The sequence below is a fragment of the Bombina bombina genome, chromosome 9 (assembly GCF_027579735.1).
Source record: "Bombina bombina isolate aBomBom1 chromosome 9, aBomBom1.pri, whole genome shotgun sequence".
Lineage (NCBI taxonomy): Eukaryota > Metazoa > Chordata > Amphibia > Anura > Bombinatoridae > Bombina > Bombina bombina.
The window spans coordinates 23981413-24000047 of NC_069507.1; the positions used below are offsets into that span (position 1 = coordinate 23981413).

Here is an 18635-nt window from a genome sequence, read left to right on the forward strand (position 1 = left end):
TAGAGGATGATGTAGTTTGGGCTACAATATCTATGGATTTTTTCACTTGCTCTAATTCGATATCCACTTCTGGGGCTAAGAGGTTCCATTTCTGCGTTATCTGGTGAAGATTATTGTCTCCTCCTTGAGAGATCAAAAGATCATACCAAGTTGATATAGATGTTAAGTCATTTTTAGCTAGTATGGGCCAGCTATCCAATTTCCCCCAGGACCAAGTCCATCCAAATTTCTCTGCAAGTGTAAAAAGATAGTGTCTGGCCTGGAGATAAGCGAAAAAATCTCTGTTGCTCATATCAAATTCCTGTCTCAATTTTTCAAATGTTTTAACCGATAAGGTATTTTGATCTATAAGCTGAGACACTACAGTGAGACCTTTTTCTTGCCATATCTGAAAAACTCGTGACTGAGTGCCTTCTTGAAATTCTGGATTGCCACATAGGACTTGAAATTTTGGGATGGTTAAATCGATATTTAGTTTCTGTCCAAGTTTTTTCCATGCTTGAATTACCGTATATATTGAGTGAAATTGTTTTACTTTTTTTGGGATTTGGTAATCTGGGCAATGTATAAGAGCTAAAGGGTTAAAAGGGGATATAATGTTCCTCTCTAAATTGCTGTTCGTAAAATAATCCTTACTCACTATCCAGTCTATCGCGATGCGAGATAAAAAGACCAAGCTGTATTTACTGAGATCTGGGAGAGCCATTCCCCCGTATTTTCTTGGAAGATAGAGTTTATTTAGGGAAATTCGCGGTCTTTTGCATTTCCATATAAAGTACCGAAGGGCCCTATTTAAACTTTTCCAGTCTTTAACTTTCAAACTCACCGGGATATTTTGTAAGGGATATAAAATTTTAGGAAGAAGGGTCATTTTAAATAAGGCAATTCGTCCTGAAAGAGATAACGGGAAGTTCTGCCAGCTAATCATGTAATCTTTTATTTTAGAAAGGATAGGAGAAATATTGAGGCTATACCATTCTTTTGGATTGGCTGAAATGTTGATGCCTAGGTATTTGAAATGAGTCAAAACCTCTTTAAATGGTATCGTAGTGTGTGAAGCCTCGCTTTTCTTGACCCATAATAATTCCGACTTAGAAACATTAAGTTTATAGCCTGTGAAGGTTCCATATAAATTAGTTATCGAGATCAATTTTGGGATATTAACCGATGTATTAGACATATAGATTAGTACGTCATCCGCATATAATGCTATTTTTTGCTCCAATGAACCAATTTTTATCCCTTGTAAAGCTTGTCGAATTTTAAGGGCTAAAGGTTCGATCGCTAAGTTAAATAGTAGCGGTGAAAGTGGACACCCTTGTCTTGTACCCCTCTGGAGATTAATTAGATTAGATTCACATTTATTTACAATTAATTTGGTTGAAGAATTTCTGCAAAGATTAGAGATGAAAGAGATAAAATTATCCTTAAACCCGAAATGAAGCAAAGAATTCAGTATATGTTGATGATAAACTGAATCAAACGCTTTTTCAGCATCAAGGGCGATGATCGCTATGTCTGTTTGATCTTGAAAAGAGTCCTCAGGAGAGTTATAGAAATAATCAATCACTAAAAATAATTCTCTAATCTTTGCTGCCAAATTGCGTCTGCGGAGGAAACCTGCCTGGTCTTTATTAATGAGATTACCTATGACTTTTTGAAGTCTTTTAGCTAAGATAGATGTTAATATCTTATAATCAGAATTAAGTAGTGCGATAGGTCTGTAAGACTCTTTTTTCAATGGGTCTTTCCCTGGTTTCAATATTAATGATGTGTTGGAAGCTGCAAAAGACCTAGGGACAGACTTTTTATTTATATAAAAATAATTAAACATTTCTTTTAAGTAGGGGGTTATGATTGGAGTAAGAATCTTATAAAACTCGTTAGGGAGGTAATCCGGGCCTGGGGCTTTGTCTAGAGGCAGCTCTTTGATTGTTGAAGTAATCTCTTGTTCAGAGATAGAAGCATTTATGTCAGTTGCCGCTTCTTCGCTCAAAACTGGGTGTTCAAGCCCTTTCCAAAAAAGCTCAGAGGCCTCTTCATCAGAATCTTTTTTATCATAAATATCTTTATAATAAGAAAAAAAGGCTTCAGTAATCTCTCCTGTATTTTGTAGTAGCGTACCTTGTTCCAAAAGAGAATCAATTGAGGGGTTTCCTTGTATATTTTTAACTAAGTTTGCCAGCAGTTTCCCTGCCTTATCTCCATATCTATGAAACTTAGATTTAATTTTAAGATCATCTTGAACTGAGTTACGTAGTAGAAAGATATCTCTTTCTCGCTTCGCCGAAGTATATTGTTTCCAATTTGATGATGTTGGTTGAGTTAGATATTTATTATAACTATTAGTGATGGAACTCAATGTTTCGCTTTCTCTCGAGGCTGCCTTTCGCTTAAGGTCTGCCATATAGGAAATAATATGTCCCCTCATGACTGCCTTGCCAGCTTCCCAAAGTATACATGGGTCGTTGACAGAACCGGCATTTAACTCAAAATAGTCAATCATTCTGGTTGTCAGCCAGTTCTTAAATTTTAAGTCTTTCAAGAGAAATTTGGGGAAAAAGAATCGACGTGCAGTGAATATTTTATCTCTTATTGGAATTTTCAATAATATTGGGGCATGATCTGAAATAGTCACTTGTAATATTCTTGCTGTGGGGCCAAGTTTTAATAAATTCTCATTAACTAAGAACAGGTCAATTCTGGAGAGAGACCTCACATTCTTAGCCTTGCATGTGAATTCTCTTTGATCCGGGTTCTGAATCCTCCATATATCTTTAAGAGCTAAGTTCTTGACTAAGGTTTTAAACATTTTGCCTTCTAACTTATCCCTCTTGGACATAACAGTTTTTGGGGTTTGCCTGAGTCTATCTAAAGAAGTCTGTGGAACCATGTTGAAATCTCCTGCAAGAATTATACTCCCTTCACCTATTTGTAAGATTTTTGTTTGAAGTGTTTCCCAAAATTTCCTCTCATATTTATTAGGGGCATATAGATTACAGAGTGTAAAAATCGAGTTTACTAGTCTAATCTTTAAAATTAAGATTCTACTATTAGGGTCCCTATATTCTGATAAGACTTCATATGGGTTTTTCTTCCCTAGGAGGATGGCTACCCCTCTTTTCCTCTCAGTACTTGGTGTAAAAAACACCTCATTTACCCATGAAGATTTCAATTTCGCGGATTCTTGTGCATTTAAATGTGTCTCCTGGATAAATGCGATGTCTGAATTAAGTTTCCTTAGGTGTGAGATTATCAATTTGAGTTTAATTGGGGTTGATATTCCTCCGACATTCCAAGACGAAAAGACTAAATTTTTTACATTAGTCATCAATTAAAAAGGGGAAGGATGAAGAGAAAGGAGAAGAAGGAGAGGGAAGAGAAAAAAAAAAAAAAAGGTAAATAACTGAGCCCCCCCCGCTCCCCTCGCCCGGCGCCCTCCCCCCACTCCAGCACTTTTATTCATCGTTAAAACCCGAAGGAACACTAAAAAGCACAAAAAAAAGAACATATCAACCATCTGTGTCGCCTGTATTTTAGTGACGCCATAAACTAAATTAAACTATCATATTGTAAAGAGTAATCATTTGTATCATGTTACTTTACACATTTTTCATCATAAAATTTTTCTGCCTTTGAGGCATCATCAAAAAAATATATCTGATCTTGGACTTTAACTTTGAGCTTAGCTGGGTATACAACTGTGGCTAAGAATCCTTCTTTAATCATCTTACCACAAATTGGAGAGAGCTCCCTCCTTTTTAGGGAGGTTTCATATGCGAAGTCCTGGAATACCAGGACCCTATGCCCATCTAATATAATGGGTGCATTTTTGCGTGAAAATTGCATTATCTTGGTCTTATCCTGAAAATTCAGGTATCTCACTATTATCGGTCTAGGTCTCAAATTGTCCCCTTCTGAGGGGGGAGGTCTCCCCAATCTGTGAGCTCTCTCTACCGCCAAGGGTAGATCTTCTTTGGGAATATTCAACATTTGTGGAAGAGTCTCAGCTGTAAATTTCAAAAGATCAGTAAATTGTGTAGTTTCAGGAACCCCGATTATTCTAACATTATTTCTTCTGGACCGATTCTCTAAGTCCTCGATCTTATTCTGGAGTTCTTTTAAAGTTAGTGAATGTGCCTGCAATTTAGTGATCTGTGTAGCTGAATTATCCTCAAGGTCAGACACTCTTTGTTCGACCTCTTGGATCCTGGTTGCAAACTGTTTGACCTCCAGAGATAAGGCATGTAAGTCTTGTTTTATTTCTGTTCTAAGAGACTCAAACTTAGGGTTCAGAGCTTCTATAATGTCATTAACAATTGTTTGCGAGTTAATAACTTCTTTTGATTTTATGGCTGATCCTACTTCAGAATATACCTCAGTTGTAGGTTCGGTTATGGTTTTATTCCTCTTGTCTCTGGGTCTAGAGGCCATGGTTGGTGAAGAGTTTTTAGGGTGACTTGGTGAATTTAAAAATGTATCCATAAGTGACGTGTCATGTACTTAGAAGAAATTGTGCGGTGCGAAAGAAGGAGGTGTCCCGCGCTGTGAAAAATTTATATACGTGAAAAAAAAAAAAAAAAAAAAAAAAAAGTGAGTAAAGGAAAACCCAAGGGTGAAAAGGGACGTAATAGCAAGGTGAGATGTGAAGGTGGAAGAGAAAGAAAAAAAAAAAAAAAAAAAAAGGAATTGTGAGAGTGACAACCAAAATTAATGGGAGTGATTATTCAGAATATGATATAGTGATATGGTGCAGTGTTTAGGCCACGGGTTCTAGAACCCAAGAGGCAGGATATTATCTTCTTATTTATTAAAGCCTACCGTAAGAAGATTATAACACCGATATGGAGGCAATCAAAGATATCTGTTTTTAGTAGGTAGATAAATTCCTCTATTTACAGTTATTTACTGTTAAACACAGTACAGTGGTTCCTGAAAATATCCAGGTAAAGAAAAGAGTCCAAATTAAATCAATTAGCACTTCTACGATATGCGTAGCATATACAGCTATGGGCCAAGATACCTAAAGAAAGATAGAAATTATGGTTTGGCGATTTTTAACCATTGCAGTAATTCTGTGCCACTCAAGGATTACAATAATTTAACTTCCTATATTGTTGGAATCTCTATCATATCTTATTATCCTAGGATTCTTTAAAATGGAAAATAACCTAACTCAGGGCTTATAAGGATGCTCCCTTATAGCTTAGGAGCCAGAGAAAACTTATTTCATACAAAAAAGGAACCCCAGGTGCATATAAAGAAAGTCACTAGGGTAATTAGAGGACAAAAATATCTATGTTCTGGGATTAAGCAGGTACTCTGTGTAAAATCTATTATTAAACAACAAGGATATTAGGTTTATAAGATAACCCTAAGTAGGGAAAATGTAACTGTAATTGTAAATATCTAAAGACAATGTAATTTTTGGATATAACAATATTCTTTGAAGATCTTAATAAATTAACCTTTTAGGAGAAATAAGGCTTAGTAACAATTGCTTTTAGCATACAAAGTGTTTAGTTCAGATAAGTTCAAAGATGAAGAGGAACTTTCTCGATAGAGTGTGATTTTCGTGCTTTCTTAACTTAATCACTTTTAATAGGTCATTCTCCTTTAGATGTATGTATCATATAAGTCTTTTTCCTTTCTTTCTTTCCTCTGCTTTTCTTAGGTATTTCTTTTTCTTCTCTCTTTTCTCCCACTCTCCTCCTTCTTAACCAGACAGTGGCATTTGATTTAATGTGCCTTTAGGGATTTTTGTTATCGAGTAGATTATATCCCTCCTATTATCTGGAACATTTTAGTGCCCTCACTGTAGATTCCCTTGTTGATTTTCCCCTTTTTGCCGGGTAACTCAATTCTGCTGCTCCCCCTCCTCACACTTGTATTATATTTCCCTTCACCATACATATGTTTACAGTCATGTAAGCAAACTCACCCCTTCCTCTGCCAGACGCCAAGGTATATTGCCTTCAGTAAGCGACCAGCGGCACCCCTTGTAGTGGCAACCAGCAGTCCCAGTAGGAATAAGGAGACCACCCGCCGCTGACATCCGCACTCCGATGTTTCAGGCACTCCGTCAGTCTCACCTCCTCTCGCGCAGCATCGGTGGGAGAGGAGGGAGATGGAGCGAATCAAAATCTTCCGGTGCCTGGGCTCTCCACCGTCGCGATCTTCCGATCCTCTAGAAGACCGAAGCCGGCACTCGCTCCCTCCTGCAAGGCACCAGAGAGAGAGTGAAAAGGCCGGTGTCTGAAAACACGGGCTGTTCAATTGGGACCGAGGTAAGAGCGTTCCTCACTCCTCACAGCTCCTGTCCGACTGGAGGTAAGGGGAGTTCCTTTGGTGATTAGCTTCTTCCAGGCAGGTGGAGACCAGATCCAGCACCCGACCCCTCTCGCGCAGCACCGGTGGGAGAGGGGGAAGGCTAGCGTTTGGCAGGTAGAGTTGTCTCGATAGAATCACAGAGGAGGCGTAGTCAGCCGCGGCAGGTAAAAAAAACAGTGTTCATACAAAAGAATCTTTAGTTGGAATGTTAGAGATTTAGGAGAGTAAAGCGTGCGGCAAGACCGGAGTCAGGAGGGTAAGTTTGTCTCTGTTGAGGTGTAAGGAAAGCAGCGGAGTTTTGTTTGGTTTGAGACAAGAGAAAAAAAAAAAAAAATTGTTTTCCTCGCAGCTCCTCTCCCACTTTTACCAAGGGGATAAGGAATGCCCAGCTGGCAACAGATCTTTTTCCAGGCAGCTTATGTTATTTTCTGCAAGTGTCCGGTCTCCTGTTTGAAAAGTTTTTTTTTTTTTTTTCCTTTTTATCAGCTTAGGGGACCTTCTAACTTGGTTTAGTTGTTTTAACAGCGGGATGTAGTACCGCTGTTGATTCCGGCAGCGTTGACTCTAGCCGTCCAGGTAGCAACCCCTGAGATTGGGGTATGGCGCGAGAAAAAAAAACCGCCAGCAGCTTAGGACTGGAGCAGGGAGCTCAGGTACACAGGTTTGCTCCTCCTCCACCGGAATCCGATAGAGCAGCAATTTTAAACAACTTTCTAATTTACTTCCCACTGCTGCTTTACAAGTACAGCTTTATACAAACCCCTCACTGTTTCAGTCCCTATCACTGTTGCTTTACAAGTACAGCTTTATACAAACCCCTAACTGTATCAGTCCCTATCACTACTGCTTTACACGTACAGCTTTATACAAACCCATCACTGTATCAGTCCCTATCACTACTGCTTTACAAGTACAGCTTTATACAAACCCATCACTGTATCAGTCCTTATCACTGCTGCTTTACAAGTACAGCTTTATACAAACCCATCACTGTATCAGTCCTTATCACTGCTGCTTTACAAGTACAGCTTTATACAAACCCCTCACTGTATCAGTCCCTATCACTACTGCTTCACAAGTACAGCTTTATACAAACCCCTAACTGTATCAGTCCCTATCACTACTGCTTTACAAGTACAGCTTTATACAAACCCATCACTGTATCAGTCCCTATCACTGCTGCTTTACAAGTACAGCTTTATACAAACCTCTCACTGTATCAGTCCCTATCACTACTGCTTTACAAGTACAGCTTTATACAAACCCCTAACTGCATCAGTCCCTATCACTACTGCTTTACAAGTACAGCTTTATATAAACCCCTCACTGTATCAGTCCCTTTCACTACTGCTTTACAAGTACAGCTTTATACAAACCCCTAACTGTATCAGTCCCTATCACTACTGCTTTACAAGTACAGCTTTATACAAACCCCTCACTGTATCAGTCCCTATCACTGCTGCTTTACAAGTACAGCTTTATACAAACCGCTCACTGTATCAGTCCCTATCACTGCTGCTTTACAAGTACAGCTTTATACAAACCCCTCACTGTTTCAGTCCCTATCACTGTTGCTTTACAAGTACAGCTTTATACAAACCCCTCACTGTATCAGTCCCTATCACTACTGCTTTACAAGTACAGCTTTATACAAACCCCTCACTGTATCAGTCCCTATCACTGCTGCTTTACAAGTACAGCTTTATACAAACCGCTCACTGTATCAGTCCCTATCACTGCTGCTTTACAAGTACAGCTTTATACAAACCTCTCACTGTATCAGTCCCTATCACTACTGCTTTACAAGTACAGCTTTATATAAACCCCTCACTGTATCAGTCCCTTTCACTACTGCTTTACAAGTACAGCTTTATACAAACCCCTAACTGTATCAGTCCCTATCACTACTGCTTTACAAGTACAGCTTTATACAAACCCCTCACTGTATCAGTCTCTATCACTGTTGCTCTACAAGTACAGCTTTATACAAACCCCTAACTGTATCAGTCCCTATCACTACTGCTTTACAAGTACAGCTTTATACAAACCCCTCACTGTTTCAGTCCCTATCACTACTGCTTTACAAGTACAGCTTTATACAAACCCCTCACTGCATCAGCCCCTATCACTGCTGCTTTACAAGTACAGCTTTATACAAACCCCTAACTGTATCAGTCCCTATCACTACTGCTTTACAAGTACAGCTTGATACAAACCCCTCACTTCATCAGTCCCTATCACTACTGATTTACAAGTACAGCTTTATACAAACCCCTCACTGCATCAGTCCCTATCACTACTGCTTTACAAGTACAGCTTGATACAAACCCCTCACTCCATCAGTCCCTATCACTACTGCTTTACAAGTACAGCTTTATACAAACCCCTCACTGTATCAGTCCAAATCACTACTGCTTTACAAGTACAGCTTAATACAAACCCCTCACTGCATCAGTCCCTATCACTGCTGCTTTACAAGTACAGCTTTATACAAACCCCTCACTGTATTAGTCCCTATCACTACTGCTTTACAAGTACAGCTTTATACAAACCCCTAACTGCATCAGTCCCTATCACAGATGCTTCACACAAACCCCTCACTGCATCAGTCCCTATCACTGCTGCTTTACAAGTGCAGCTTTATACAAACCCCTAACTACATCAGTCCCTATCACTGCTGCTTTACAAGTACAGCTTTATACAAACCCCTCACTGTATCGGTCCCTCTCACTGCTGCTTTACAAGTACAGCTTTATACAAACCCCTCACTGCATCAGTCCCTATGACTACTGATTTACAAGTACAGCTTTATACAAACCCCTCACTGTATCGGTCCCTATCACTGCTGCTTTACAAGTACAGCTTTATACAAACCCTTAACTGCATCAGTCCCTATCACTGCTGCTTTACACGTACAGCTTTATACATACCCATCACTGTATCAGTCCCTATCACTGCTGCTTTACAAGTGCAGCTTTATACAAACCCCTCACTGTATCAGTCCCTATCACTGCTGCTTTACAAGTACAGCTTTATACAAACCCCTAACTGCATCAGTCCCTATCACTGCTGCTTTACAAGTACAGCTTTATACAAACCCCTAACTGTATCAGTCCCTATCACTACTGCTTTACAAGTACAGCTTTATACAAACCCCTCACTCCACCAGTCCCTATCACTGCTGCTTTACAAGTACAGCTTTATACAAACCCCTCACTGCATCAGTCCCTATCACTGCTGCTTTACAAGTACAGCTTTATACAAACCCCTTACTGTATCAGTTCCTATCACTGCTGCTTTACAAGTACAGCTTTATACAAACCCCTCACTGTATCAGTCCCTATCACTGCTGCTTTACAAGTACAGCTTTATACAAACCCCTCACTGTATCGGTCCCTATCACTGCTGCTTTGCAAGTACAGCTTTATACAAACCCCTCACTGCATCAGTCTCTATCACTGTTGCTTTACACGTACAGCTTTATACAAACCCCTCACTGTATCAGTCCCTATCACTACTGCTTTACAAGTACAGCTTTATCATAACCCCTCGCTGTATCAGTCTCTATCACTACTGCTTTACAAGTACAGCTTTATCATAACCCCTCGCTGTATCAGTCTCTATCACTACTGCTTTACAAGTACAGCTTTATCATAACCCCTCACTGTATCAGTCCCTATCACTGCTACTTTACAAGTGCAGCTTTATACAAACCCCTCACTGTATCAGTCCCTATCACTGCTGCTTTACAAGTACAGCTTTATACAAACCGCTCACTGTATCAGTCCCTATCACTGCTGCTTTACAAGTGCAGCTTTATACAAACCCATCACTGTATCAGTCCCTATCACTGCTGCTTTACAAGTAGAGCTTTATACAAACCCCTAACTGCATCAGTCCCTATCACTGCTGCTTTACACGTACAGCTTTATACAAACCCCTTACTGTATCAGTCCCTATCACTGCTGCTTTACAAGTGCAGCTTTATGCAAACCCCTTACTGTATCAGTCCCTATCACTGCTGCTTTACAAGTACAGCTTTATACAAACCCCTAACTGTATCAGTCCCTATCACTACTGCTTTACAAGTAGAGCTTTATATAAACCCATCACTGTATCAGTCCCTATCACTACTGCTTTACAAGTACAGCTTTATACAAACCGCTCACTGTATCTGTCCCTATCACTGCTGGTTTACAAGTACAGCTTAATACAAACCCCTCACTGCACCAGCCCCTATCACTACTGCTTTACAAGTACAGCTTTATACAAACCCCTTACTGTATCAGTCCCTATCACTGTTGCTTTACAAGTAGAGCTTTATACAAATCCATCACTGTATCAGTCCCTATCACTGCTGCTTTACAAGTACAGCTTTATACAAACCCCTCACTGTATCAGTCCCTATCACTACTGCTTTACAAGTACAGCTTTATACAAACCCCTCACTGTATCGGTCCCTATCACTACTGCTTTACAAGTACAGCTTTATACAAACCGCTCACTGTATCAGTCCCTATCACTGTTGCTTTACAAGTAGAGCTTTATACAAACCCATCACTGTATCAGTCCCTATCACTACTGCTTTACAAGTACAGCTTTATACAAACCCCTCACTGTTTCAGTCCCTATCACTGTTGCTTTACAAGTAGAGCTTTATACAAACCCATCACTGTATCAGTCCCTATCACTGTTGCTTTACAAGTAGAGCTTTATACAAACCCATCACTGTATCAGTCCCTATCACTGTTGCTTTACAAGTAGAGCTTTATACAAACCCCTCACTGTATCAGTCCCTATCACTGTTGCTTTACAAGTAGAGCTTTATACAAACCCATCACTGTATCAGTCCCTATCACTGCTGCTTTACAAGTATAGCTTTATACAAACCGCTCACTGTATCAGTCCCTATCACTGCTGCTTTACAAGTACAGCTTTATACAAACTGCTCACTGTATCAGTCCCTATCACTGCTGCTTTACAAGTACAGCTTTATACAAACCCCTAACTGCATCAGTCCCTATCACTGCTGCTTTACACGTACAGCTTAATACAAACCCCTCACTGTATCAGTCCCTATCACTGCTGCTTTACAAGTACAGCTTTATACAAACCCCTAACTGCATCAGTCCCTATCACTGCTGCTTTACAAGTACAGCTTGATACAAAACCCTCACTGTATCAGTCCCTATCACTGTTGCTTTACAAGTACAGCTTTATACAAACCCCTCACTGTATCAGTCCCTATCACTGCTACTTTACAAGTACAGCTTTATACAAACCCCTTACTGTATCAGTCCCTATCACTGCTGCTTTACAAGTACAGCTTTATACAAACCCATCACTGTATGAGTCCCTATCACTGCTGCTTTACAAGTACAGCTTTATACAAACCCATCACTGTATCAGTCCCTATCACTGCTGCTTTACAAGTACAACTTTATACAAACCCCTTACTGTATCAGTCCCTATCACTGCTGCTTTACAAGTATAGCTTTATACAAAACCCTCACTGTATCAGTCCCTATCACTGCTGCTTTACAAGTACAGCTTTATACAAACCCCTCACTGCCCCTATCGCCGCTGCTTTAATGCATCATTCCGTATCGCCGCTGCTTTAATGCATCATTCCCTATCGCCGCTGCTTTAATGCATCATTTCCTATCGCCACTGCAGGGGTACATGGCATCTCTTATAAAAGTAAAACATTATATGAAAATTGTACTACAAAACCTTGGTTTTATCTATAAAAGAATGAGCTATAAAATGTATTTCAGTGCTTTGTTTCTGGAAAAAAGATAAATTTTCCTGTGCTAAATAAAGCTACTTTTTTTCTTTGGGAAGTCTTCATCAGTAAATTCATTCATTTCTTTCACTTAAAGTGATGGTAAATTCAAGGAGTACTCTTTACCATCCGATGTAAAAATTAAAAAAACATAATTTATGCTTACCTGATAAATTCCTTTCTTCTGTAGTGTGATCAGTCCACGGGTCATCATTACTTGTGGGATATTAACTGCTCCCCTACAGGAAGTGCAAGAGGATTCACCCAGCAGAGTTGCTATATAGCTCCTCCCCTCTACGTCACCTCCAGTCATTCGACCAAGGACCAACGAGAAAGGAGAAGCCAAGGGTGTAGTGGTGACTGGAGTATAATTTAAAAAATATTTACCTGCCTTAAAAAACAGGGCGGGCCGTGGACTGATCACACTACAGAAGAAAGGAATTTATCAGGTAAGCATAAATTATGTTTTCTTCTGTTAAGTGTGATCAGTCCACGGGTCATCATTACTTGTGGGATACCAATACCAAAGCAAAAGTACACGGATGACGGGAGGGATAGGCAGGCTCTTTATACAGAAGGAACCACTGCCTGAAGAACCTTTCTCCCAAAAATAGCCTCCGAGGAAGCAAAAGTGTCAAATTTGTAAAATTTGGAAAAAGTATGAAGCGAAGACCAAGTTGCAGCCTTGCAAATCTGTTCAACAGAGGCCTCATTCTTAAAGGCCCAAGTGGAAGCCACAGCTCTAGTGGAATGAGCTGTAATTCTTTCAGGAGGCTGCTGTCCAGCAGTCTCATAAGCTAAACGAATTATGCTACGAAGCCAAAAAGAGAGAGAGGTAGCAGAAGCTTTTTGACCTCTCCTCTGACCAGAGTAAACGACAAACAGGGAAGACGTTTGTCGAAAATCTTTAGTTGCCTGTAAATAAAATTTAAGGGCACGAACTACATCCAGATTGTGCAAAAGACGTTCCTTCCTCGAAGAAGGATTTGGGCACAAGGATGGAACAACAATCTCCTGATTGATATTCCTGTTAGTGACTACCTTAGGTAAGAACCCAGGCTTAGTACGCAGAACTACCTTATCCGAGTGAAAAATCAAATAAGGAGAATCACAATGTAAGGCTGATAACTCAGAGACTCTTCGAGCCGAGGAAATAGCCATTAAAAATAGAACTTTCCAAGATAACAACTTTATATCAATGGAATGAAGGGGTTCAAACGGAACACCCTGTAAAACGTTAAGAACAAGGTTTAAACTCCATGGTGGAGCCACAGCTTTAAACACAGGTTTAATCCTGGCCAAAGCCTGACAAAAAGCCTGAACGTCTGGAACTTCTGACAGACGCTTGTGTAACAGAATGGACAGAGCTGAGATCTGTCCCTTTAAGGAACTAGCGGATAACCCCTTTTCTAAACCTTCTTGTAGAAAAGACAATATCCTAGGAATCCTAACCTTACTCCAAGAGTAACCTTTGGATTCGCACCAATATAGGTATTTACGCCATATTTTAAGGTAAATCTTTCTGGTAACAGGCTTCCTAGCCTGTATTAAGGTATCAATAACTGACTCAGAAAAACCACGCTTTGATAAGATCAAGCGTTCAATTTCCAAGCAGTCAGCTTCAGAGAAGTTAGATTTTGATGTTTGAAAGGACCCTGAATCAGAAGGTCCTGTTTCAGAGGTAACGACCAAGGTGGACAGAATGACATGTCCACCAGATCTGTATACCAAGTCCTGCGTGGCCATGCAGGCGCTATTAGAATCACTGATGCTTTCTCCTGTTTGATTCTGGCAATCAATCGAGGAAGCATCGGGAAAGGTGGAAACACATGAGCCATCCTGAAGGTCCATGGTGCTGTCAAGGCATCTATCAGGACCGCTCCCGGATCCCTGGATCTGGACCCGTAGCGCGGAAGCTTGGCGTTCTGTCGAGACGCCATGAGATCTATCTCTGGTTTGCCCCAACGTCGAAGTATTTGGGCAAAGACCTCTGGATGAAGTTCCCACTCCCCCCGGATGAAAAGTCTGACGACTTAAGAAATCCGCCTCCCAGTTCTCCACTCCCGGGATGTGGATTGCAGACAGGTGGCAAGAGTGAGACTCTGCCCAGCGAATTATCTTCGATACTTCCATCATTGCTAGGGAGCTTCTTGTCCCTCCCTGATGGTTGATATAAGCTACAGTCGTGATGTTGTCCGACTGGAACCTGATGAACCCCCGAGTTGCTAACTGGGGCCAAGCCAGAAGAGCATTGAGGACTGCTCTCAATTCCAGAATGTTTATTGGAAGAAGACTCTCCTCCTGATTCCATAGTCCCTGAGCCTTCAGAGAATTCCAGACAGCGCCCCAACCTAGTAGGCTGGCGTCTGTTGTTACAATTGACCAGTCTGGCCTGCTGAATGGCATTCCCCTGGACAGATGTGGCCGATAAAGCCACCATAGAAGAGAATTTCTGGTCTCTTGAATGGAATGAAGGACACGGCATGCACTTTGAAGTTTTGTTAACCTGTCCTCTGTCAGGTAAATCTTCATTTCTACAGAATCTATCAGAGTCCCCAGGAAGGGAACTCTTGTGAGTGGAAAGAGAGAACTTTTCTCTTCGTTCACTTTCCATCCATGCGACCTTAGAAATGCCAGTACTATCTCTGTATGAGATTTGGCAGTTTGAAAGCTTGAAGCTTGTATCAGTATGTCGTCTAAGTACGGAGCTACTGAAATTCCTTGCGGTCTTAGTACCGCCAGAAGAGTGCCCAGAACCTTTGTGAAGATTCTTGGAGCCGTAGCCAGTCCGAATGGAAGAGCTACAAACTGGTAATGCCTGTCTAACAAGGCAAACCTTAGATACCGGTAATGACTTCTGTGAATCGGTATGTGAAGGTAAGCATCCTTTAAATCCACTGTGGTCAAGTACTGACCCTCTTGGATCATGGGCAAAATTGTTCGAATAGTTTCCATCTTGAACGATGGAACTCTTAGGAATTTGTTTAGGATCTTTAAATCCAAGATTGGCCTGAAGGTTCCCTCTTTTTTGGGAACTACAAACAGATTTGAGTAAAACCCTTGTCCTTGTTCCAACCGCGGAACTGGATGGATCACTCCCATTAATAAAAGATCTTGTACGCAGCGTAGAAACGCTTCCTTCTTTGTTAGGTTTGTTGACAACCTTGACAGATGAAATCTCCCTCTTGGGGGAGAGGATTTGAAGTCCAGAAGGTATCCCTGAGATATGATCTCTAACGCCCAGGGATCCTGAACATCTCTTGCCCAAGCCTGGGCGAAGAGGGAAAGTCTGCCCCCCACTAGATCCGGTCCCGGATCGGGGGCCCTCAATTCATGCTGTCTTAGGGGCAGCAGCAGGTTTTCTGGCCTGTTTGCCCCTGTTCCAGGACTGGTTAGGTTTCCAGCCTTGTCTGTAGCGAGCAACAGCTCCTTCCTGTTTTGGTGCAGAGGAAGTTGATGCTGCTCCTGCTTTGAAATTACGAAAGGAACGAAAATTGGACTGTCTAGCCTTGGCTTTGGCCTTGTCCTGAGGCAGGGCATGACCTTTACCTCCTGTAATGTCATCAATAATCTCTTTCAAGCCGGGCCCGAATAAGGTCTGCCCTTTGAAAGGAATATTAAGCAATTTAGATTTAGACGTAACATCAGCTGACCAGGATTTTAGCCACAGAGCTCTGCGTGCCTGAATGGCGAATCCTGAATTTTTAGCCGCAAGTTTAGTTAAATGTACTACGGCATCTGAAATAAATGAATTAGCTAACTTAAGGAATTTAAGTTTGTGTGTGATGTCATCTAGTGTGGATGATTGAAGTGTCTCTTCCAGAGACTCAAACCAAAATGCTGCTGCAGCCGTGACAGGCGCAATACATGCAAGAGGTTGCAATATAAACCCTTGTTGAACAAACATTTTCTTAAGGTAACCCTCTAATTTTTTATCCATTGGATCTGAAAAAGCACAGCTATCCTCCACTGGGATAGTGGTACGCTTAGCTAAAGTAGAAACTGCTCCCTCCACCTTAGGGACCATTTGCCATAAGTCCCGTGTGGCGGCGTCTATTGGAAACATTTTTCTGAATATAGGAGGGGGTGAGAAAGGCACACCGGGTCTATCCCACTCCTTAGTAACAATGTCAGTAAGTCTCTTAGGTATAGGAAAAACGTCAGTACTCGTCGGGTACCCGCAAAATATTTATCCAACCTACACATTTTTTCTGGGATTGCAACTGTGTTACAATCATTCAGAGCCGCTAATACCTCCCCTAGTAACACACGGAGGTTCTCAAGCTTAAATTTAAAATTTGAAATGTCTGAGTCCAGTTTATTTGGATCAGAACCGTCACCCACAGAATGAAGCTCTCCGTCTTCAAGTTCTGCAAACTGTGACGCAGTATCAGACATGGCCCTTGCATTATCAGCGCACTCTGTTCTCATCCCAGAGTGATCACGTTTACCTCTTAGTTCTGGTAGTTTAGCCAAAACTTCAGTCATAACAGTAGCCATATCTTGTAATGTGATTTGTAATGGCCGCCCAGATGCACTCGGCGCTACAATATCACGCACCTCCTGAGCGGGAGATGCAGGTACTGACACGTGAGGCGAGTTAGTCGGCATAACTCTCCCCTCGTTGTTTGGTGAAATATGTTCAATTTGTACAGATTGACTATTTTTTAAAGTAGCATCAATACATTTAGTACATAAATTTCTATTGGGCTCCACTTTGGCATTAACACATATAGCACAGATATCTTCCTCTGAATCAGACATGTTTAACACACTAGCAAATAAACAGCAACTTGGAAATACTTTTCAAAGTAATTTACAAATAATATGAAAACGAACTGTGCCTTTAAGAAGCACAGAAAAATATTATAACAGATAAAATAATTAAGTTATAGCATCAATCTTTGTCAGAATATACAGTTTTAGCAAAGGATTGTTCCCCTCAGCAAATGATAACTAACCCAGGCAGCAGAAAAAAAAATACACAAATAAACGTTTTTTATATCACAGTCAATACAATCAGCACAGCTCTGCTGTATGATTACTTCCCTCAAAAAAGACTCTTGAGATCCCTGAACTCTGTAGAGATGAACCGGATCATGCAGGAAGAAAATGAACCTCTGACTGAGTTTTTCTGATGCATAGTGAAAGCACCAAAATGGCCCCTCCCCCACACACATAACAGTGAGAGGGATCAGTGAACTGCTCTAATTTAAATCAAAACTATTGCCAAGTGGAAAAAAAGTGCCCAAAACATTTTTTCACCCAGTACCTCAGAGAAAAAAAACGTTTTTACATGCCAGCAAAAAAACATTTTACCTCAATAATTAATTGTCATTTAAAACCTATTGCAAGTCCCTGCAAAATAGGTTAAGTCTATGTATACAGTTTAAAAGCCAGAGAAGTACCATTTCCCAGAAAACTGAAGTGTAAAATATACATACATGACAGCCTGATATCAGCTACATCTACTGCATTCAAGGCTGAGTTTACATTATAACGGTATGGCAGGATTTTCTCATCAATTCCATGTCAGAAAATAATAAACTGCTACATACCTCTTTGCAGATTAATCTGCCTGCTGTCCCCTGATCTGAAGTTTACCTCTCCTCAGATGGCCGAGAAACAGCAATATGATCTTAACTACTCCGGCTAAAATCATAGAAAAACTCAGGTAGATTCTTCTTCAAATTCTACCAGAGAAGGAATAACACACTCCGGTGCTATTATAAAATAACAAACTTTTGATTGAAGATATAAAAACTAAATATATCACCATAGTCCTCTCACACATCCTATCTAGTCGTTGGGTGCAAGAGAATGACTGGAGGTGACGTAGAGGGGAGGAGCTATATAGCAACTCTGCTGGGTGAATCCTCTTGCACTTCCTGTAGGGGAGCAGTTAATATCCCACAAGTAATGATGACCCGTGGACTGATCACACTTAACAGAAGAAATAATAGTAGTTTAATTCATGAAAACCTTACATTTGAAAGCTTAATTTAATAATTGATTTTAAAAACACTCCTTTTCTATTGCACACTCCAGCAGCCCCGACTTTTTATTTTTTTATGGCGTTTTTTTTTCTTCACCAATCATATTCGTGGCATTTTGGCACTCAGAAAAAAAAACGGATCTTTGCACATGCGTTAATGATGCATTTAGCATAAACAGCTGCGCAATTGGGCACCTTTGAGATTCACAGCTCAGGATTTAGACAGTGAATTGTGTGATTCATTGTTTGCATTATAGCCGTGGAGCATAGAGCATTTTTCCAATATGCTTCCATTAACAAACATGCTTCTAGTAAAAGCTATTACTGTGTTTCAATGGCCTACGCAGATATGCTGTGAGAGACTGTGCACCACTATTGCGGGGGTTAAACACATAGATTTGCAGGGTCCATAGTGATAAAGTGACATGCGCTAACGCATGAGAGTGTGTCAATTTTTTTTTTATTATAATGACCCTTTAATGTTGCACCCTAACTGATTCAGTATACTGCTATTTTTCTATACAA

The 18635-nt window shown here is 40.6% G+C and overlaps 1 protein-coding gene across 1 annotated transcript in view; it reads right to left on the bottom strand.

The window, feature by feature from the left end:
* FBXL15 (F-box and leucine rich repeat protein 15) overlaps positions 1–18635 on the bottom strand; it is a 57138-nt gene that overhangs the window by 29878 nt on the left and 8625 nt on the right. The window lies entirely within an intron of this gene.